Source organism: Cryptotermes secundus, unplaced genomic scaffold (assembly GCF_002891405.2).
Source record: "Cryptotermes secundus unplaced genomic scaffold, Csec_1.0 scaffold661, whole genome shotgun sequence".
Taxonomy (NCBI): domain Eukaryota; kingdom Metazoa; phylum Arthropoda; class Insecta; order Blattodea; family Kalotermitidae; genus Cryptotermes; species Cryptotermes secundus.
The window spans coordinates 726,019-732,089 of record NW_019745089.1 but is presented as its reverse complement, the minus strand read 5'-3'; the positions used below and the strand labels follow the sequence as shown (position 1 = coordinate 732,089).

General features: G+C 42.2%; 1 protein-coding gene across 1 annotated transcript in view; it reads left to right on the top strand.

Annotated features, from left to right (window-relative positions):
* The window catches only part of LOC111874945 (epithelial discoidin domain-containing receptor 1), a gene marked incomplete at its 5' end in the record, with an annotated part of 554,089 nt that overhangs the window by 308,283 nt on the left and 239,735 nt on the right, over nt 1–6,071 (top strand).

Below are 6,071 nucleotides of genomic sequence, written 5' to 3'. Positions count from 1 at the left end.
GCAGTCTTTCCCTAACCCTTGCCACCACCAGGTAGTGGTCAGTATCACAATCTGCTGCCCTGAATGATCGGACATCAAGTATACTTGAGTGCCGTCTCCTATCTATCAAAATATGGTCTATTTGATTCTGTATCTTCCCACCAGGAGATGTCCAAGTAAATTGTTGATGTTACGATGTGGGAACACTGTACTTCTGATGGTAAGATTTTTTGATGTGGCAAAGTTTACAACTCTAACTCCATCACTCAGTAAATAGTTCTTCACAGCGTTAATATATCATTATGTGCAATCAAGTTACACCGTACATTGAAATGTTTCGTTATTGCGCTCAAAAGCGTAAGAAGTTATCTAGGTTTGTCCCTTTTCATTTTCAGAACTTTTCGTTGTACACCTGAACAAACAAATTTAATGATGTTTAAACTTACAGTAAATTGTAAGAATTGAGGTTTTCACGGCGGTAACTATGAAGAATGTCGTCTTCTGGTCCGTGGCGCCGTTAGATATTGTGTAAACCGACGTTTCGGAGAAAAATATCGCCTCCATCTTCAATGTAGAAAAATCCGCTATCTAGGAACCAGCGAGACTCAGACTCAGTCTGCAGTCACCTGCTCACCCTGGTTTCTCGATTGCGGATTTTTCTACCCTGAAGATGGAGGCGATACGTTCCTCTGGAACGTCGGTTTACACAATAACTAGACGGCTCCACATCCCAGAAGACGGCATTCTTTGCAGTAAATTGCTTTAGAGCAAGTCTGTCTACATGTTAAGTTCTAAACCACGTAATATCGACACCGTAGGCCGTAATATTGAAGCCTTCCTAGAAATGAATATTTACGTTGAACTATCTTCTAGGACCTGACTCTATGCACTCCGCAGCGAAATTTACCAGCGTTTCGGAGAAATGTATTGTTCTCATCTGTAGGCTCGGGGAATAGGATAAGGAAGCAACTGGAAAAGAATGTACCTTAATCTGATTGCTTCTTACATGCTCTACTTTCTTTTTTACCTTGAAGATGACAGCGTGTTACATTTCGAAAGAAAATGCTCTTTATAGTTAGGCTCGTGAGTCATATGTCACAAGATCTGTTATAATTATAATCATATTAGTATCTAAAATAAGTGACACAAATACCCATGCCACCCATCCTGTTCGCTTAGTGGTGGGTGGAATCCAGTTGTTCACTCGGCACGGCGGTCACTGATTGGTTTATTGTAGCCTGTCCCGGGTGATTATGATGATGGAGAATTTGGTAGAATGAAGATTGGCAGGGGAAACCGAAGTACTCGGAGAAAACACGCTTTAGCGCCACTTTGTCCACCACAAATCCTACTTGACCAGACCCGGGATCGAACCCGGGCCGCCGCGGTGGGAAGCCAGTGACTAACCGCTTGAACTATGGCGCGGCCTCAACACCCATACTGTTTATCATTATCCTCCCACCAACGTCTAGGTGCCGGTCACGGTGGCCGAGCGGTCTAAGGCATGTACTGTCTTCGGTCGCTCGGAAGCCGGGATCGTGGGTTGGAATCCCACTCAGGGCTTGGATGTTTGGTGTGTGTATGCGTTTATTCTGTGCTCATGTTGTCCTGTGTTTAGGTAGAGTCCTTGCGACGAGCAGTCACCTGTCCACGGAGTCCTACCGTCTGTAAGAATGACCAGTGAAAGTGAGAAATGATCCCTATGCTCCGAAGTGGAAGCAAGAGGAAGAAAAGAAACGCGTCTTCCGGTTATATTCGGCGAAGTGTGTTAATTTTGAAGCTCCTCAATATTCAGTTTTACTGCTTTATAAAATTTCACGAAAAGTAGTAATTTCAGTTCTAGAACCCACAGTGACAGCCGTAAAATGAAATAAAGAACGAGGTAATTAAGAGTTTAATGTCGCCAAACCGAAAGCTGAAGAACTCTGTCCTGACTATAATTGACTACATCGGCATTTCCTCTCTAACTGACTCTGTGGAGCCTAGTTCTTCTTCAGAATCTGCCAGTCGCTCAGCTGCTCATGAACTTCCCAATATTTTATGGAACCGGAAGGTTCATTTCCGTGTTCACAACCGTCCTCCACCGGTCCCTATCCTGAGCTAGATCAATCCAGTCCATACCACCCCATCCCATTTCTGCAAGACCTAATTCATTCCTGTCTTTCTATGGCTCTACAGCCCTTTTGTTGGGCCATTGCAGCGTTTGACGTTTCTTAATCCAATACACAGTCTGTAGGACTCCTTCGGCGGGGGAGTAGCCCGTCGGAAGTCCATTATCGGCACACAGGATAGCACAGACACAGAATAAACGCACGAAGACTTCCATACCTCGAGTGAGATTCGAACCCACGATCCCAGTGTTTGAACAGGCGAAGACAGTTCATGCCTCAGATCGCGCGACCACTGCGATCGGCTGAGTTATTCCCCTATCTCGCTATCACCTCACAAGACCCTTACCTTTGCTTTATACAGACACAGAATTGTTCTAGCGCCATCTTGTGTGGCTAAGAGAGGTGAAAAATGAAATCCCTCCCACCCCCTCCGGCTTTCGGTGAGTTCTTAACGAAAATTTTTATAAATGCTCCTGCTAGCTTCGTTATTAATTTGTGTCCTTCTGAAATATGGTATAAGGGAGTTCTATTAATATTTGTCAACACATTACAGTTTTGGTTAAAAGGGGGACAGACTGACGGACACTGTGCACGAACACCGATATGTGCGTGCATTTTGAAGGTAACACAGAATATTTATTTGAGCAAAGAGTGTTTCGAAAATTATAACAAGCATTTTATTTTCAGTATACTTTCTTCTTCTTAAAATATTTAAGAGAATTAGAGAAAGAATTTTTTCAAGGTGTGTCATTTCTTTCCTCGGAATATTTGGACGGATTGTAATGAAATTCACGGCACAAATCTTTACTCGTCCACCCGACTTCCTTTTATGTCATTTATTATAAGTTATTATCCGAAAGTATGCAGTCAGTAAAAGAGAGCGCGCAAAAATTTTTGCTTTACTTTTTCGGTTCTTAGCTGTTTATCTGATTCTGTTTGTTGCTAGCCAAACTCTCTGTATTGCAGTGAACACAGTGTGACTGCGCCCTACTTCGCTCATCGTGTCAGTATGAGGAAGGAGGATATTTACCCTGAAAGGGTTGACTGAGCTCTGGCTGTGATTGGAGTTGTGACGTTTCTTACCGGCTTGCGCTGTTGCCGCGTCAACCAACGCTGTTGTCTAGTTTCTCCTTGCGGTTTCTTGTAGACCTCAATCAGAAATCTCTGATTTTGTTTCGTTTTGCATATATAAACTTCTTCCAAGAGTGATATTTATTGTTGTCATTACTCAAACACAAGTTATAATGGCAACAATACGTCAAGCATTAAAAAACTCCGTGGTTTTAGTCCACAAGCGAACTATACCGCCCGAGCGACCGCCGCTTGTCGGCAAAGTTAGTGACAACTTTAGCGGATAGAGGGTGTCGCGTGGTCAGCGCAACGAATCCCCACGGCCGTTAATTTCGGTTTTCTAGACCGGCGTCAAGTGTTAACATGCATGAAATTATATAGTAGATCGTGAACAATTGAAGAGTCTTTTGTTTCAGAATATCATGTTTATTCTTTGAGGATTTATAATATTGTAACGTGTCTGGAATCCAGAAGAGTCGCTCCTATGGAAACACTAGAATAGACCGTTACATAGGAAGTAACAATAGCGGCACTGTTCCCAACAGTGAGCCGTTGTGTAGAGAACATCGAATATCCACGGTTACGACGAATACGCGAAGCGTTCCCACAGAGACAACGCAATAACAATGGGTCATTGCGTAGGAAACGCAAAGCCAACAAAGCAACGTTTCCACTGCTATAACAGAGGATTCATTTGCCTAGCAGCGGCCAAGGTTATAAAAGCCCAGCTTCGACGAGAAGTCTTCAGTCTCGGAAGAGCCAGCTAAGAAGTCAGTCTGGAAATAACCACCGGAGAAGACAGTCTTGGGATAGCAGCCGTCTAGAAGCCAGTCCTGGAACAACCGCCAGAGAGGACAGTCCAGTGTCGGCCGAGATATTGTAAGCAGTATTTGTAACACTGCAAGTGATGACAATTGTAAAGCGTGTGAGTGTATAAGTGAAGAACAATAAAGGTTCTACAGAATCTGAGCCCCACGGGAATTTATTAGTAGCGTGGCACACAAAACACGCTACAATATTTTAATTTGGATATATGAAATGTAGTGTAGTATATAGACGATAGGTTTTACGATTGCTTTTGTGTATTATTCGTGGGAGATGGCGTTAAGCGTCTGTCTCATTCGATAACATGTTGAACTGCAGAGGAATATGGAGAAAGTTGGGGAAGATAAACGTGGGAAAGCCTACATGACAAATTACGGGAATTCTCAGCGGTTGTTACATCGTGATTCGAATGAGCAACAGTGTTGGTAGCGGTTTTTGTAACTACCTGACATGCTTGGGGATATGCATTTTAATTCACAAGGATTTTGCATAACTCTCAGAGGTGAATTCGTACGATTAAATGGAACCTAGTGATTTTGTAAAGGTGTAATAATGGTTGATATTTTACACAAATATTATATTGGATGTTGTCCGTCGTCACATATTGTAATACTGGGAGAGGACAGGCTACCAAACGGAATAATTATATACCAAGGGGTAGAAGATTGCAAGGAAGATCTCTGAAAAATATGCTTACTTTAGAAGCCGGAAGAGATTGTGATCGAATCCATGCATGAGGAAGAAGAAGATCATGACGATGATGATGGTGATGACTGTCCATTGTGGGGGGGGGTAAATTTGAGATATAGGATATCGAACTGGTGGGTTTATCCGTAACACTGTAGACCTGTGTTCGAATTTCGGATGGAACATCTGCAAACCTGATGTTTTACGGACTCTTCCTCAGTTCCTTCAGAGAAATGCAAGGATAGTACCTCAATCGAGGCCACGACCACTTCCTTTCGAATTATTTCCAATTCATTCACCTATCATCTTACCATTCGACGCTATGAACTCAGGGGTGGGAAAACCTTGTAGCTGAAGGACATAATTCGAGGGTTGTGTTCTTTTATCTGGGCTGGAAAGAGATCAACGTATTGTTTTAAAATATTTCTTAATAAGCCTAGTAAGGGCCGGTCACGGTAGCCGAACGGTCTAAGGCATGCACTGTCTTCGCTCGCTCGGAAGCCGGGATCGTGGGTTCGAATCCCACTCAGGGCATGGATGTTTAGTTTGTGTGTGTGCGTTTTTCTGTGTTTGTGTACAGGTAGAGGCCTTGCGACGAGCTGATCACTCGCCCAAGGAGTCCTACCGAATGTGTAAGATCTAGAAAAACCGAAGTGAACGGAGTTCATGGAAGTAGGCCTAGGCCCACTGGGGGTGTAGTGCCAAGGAAGAAAAAAAAAGCGTAGTAAGTGTGTGTGTTGCTTCAAAAGGCATATAAAGTAAATTTCCTGCGTTCCTATGGCAAAATACGTTATATTACATCGCTCGAAGAATTTAGAAAAGGCTGATATGAATTGAAATAATATAACACAGGCCAACAGCTGTTTTGGTGCCGGGGTATTTGGAGCTGATTTCATATGAATTTGATGCCCTGAATTCAAATATGGCATTAGTTTTTGCCTAGGAGCTCTAATTTTTAAGATATAACATTTTGGTGAAATATACGTTACACTATTTTAAGTTAAATCAGTGGATCAAATAAAAAAACTCAACATGGAATTTTTATTACTATATTATAATTATATTTTTATTTTATTATATTAAATACAAAGATAGAGGAAAAAATCATCGACTATATATAACAGTCAAACCAACTATAGTCACGGAACACTACGGAAGCTTCTTTTTCGTGACTTTCTTGAATGTATTTTAGAACAGTCCCTTTTTAAACTCCAGCAGTAATCTGCCATCATGTGTGTATCCCATCTTCCTTGGTAGCGGTCCTCCATAGTTTTAATATCCTGGTGAAATCTTTCACCTTGTTCCTCACTGGTGTCTCCTAAATTTTCAGGAAAACTATCTAAGTGACTGTGTAAATAGTGCACCTTAATGCTCATGTTACAGCCAAGGGATTTGAAA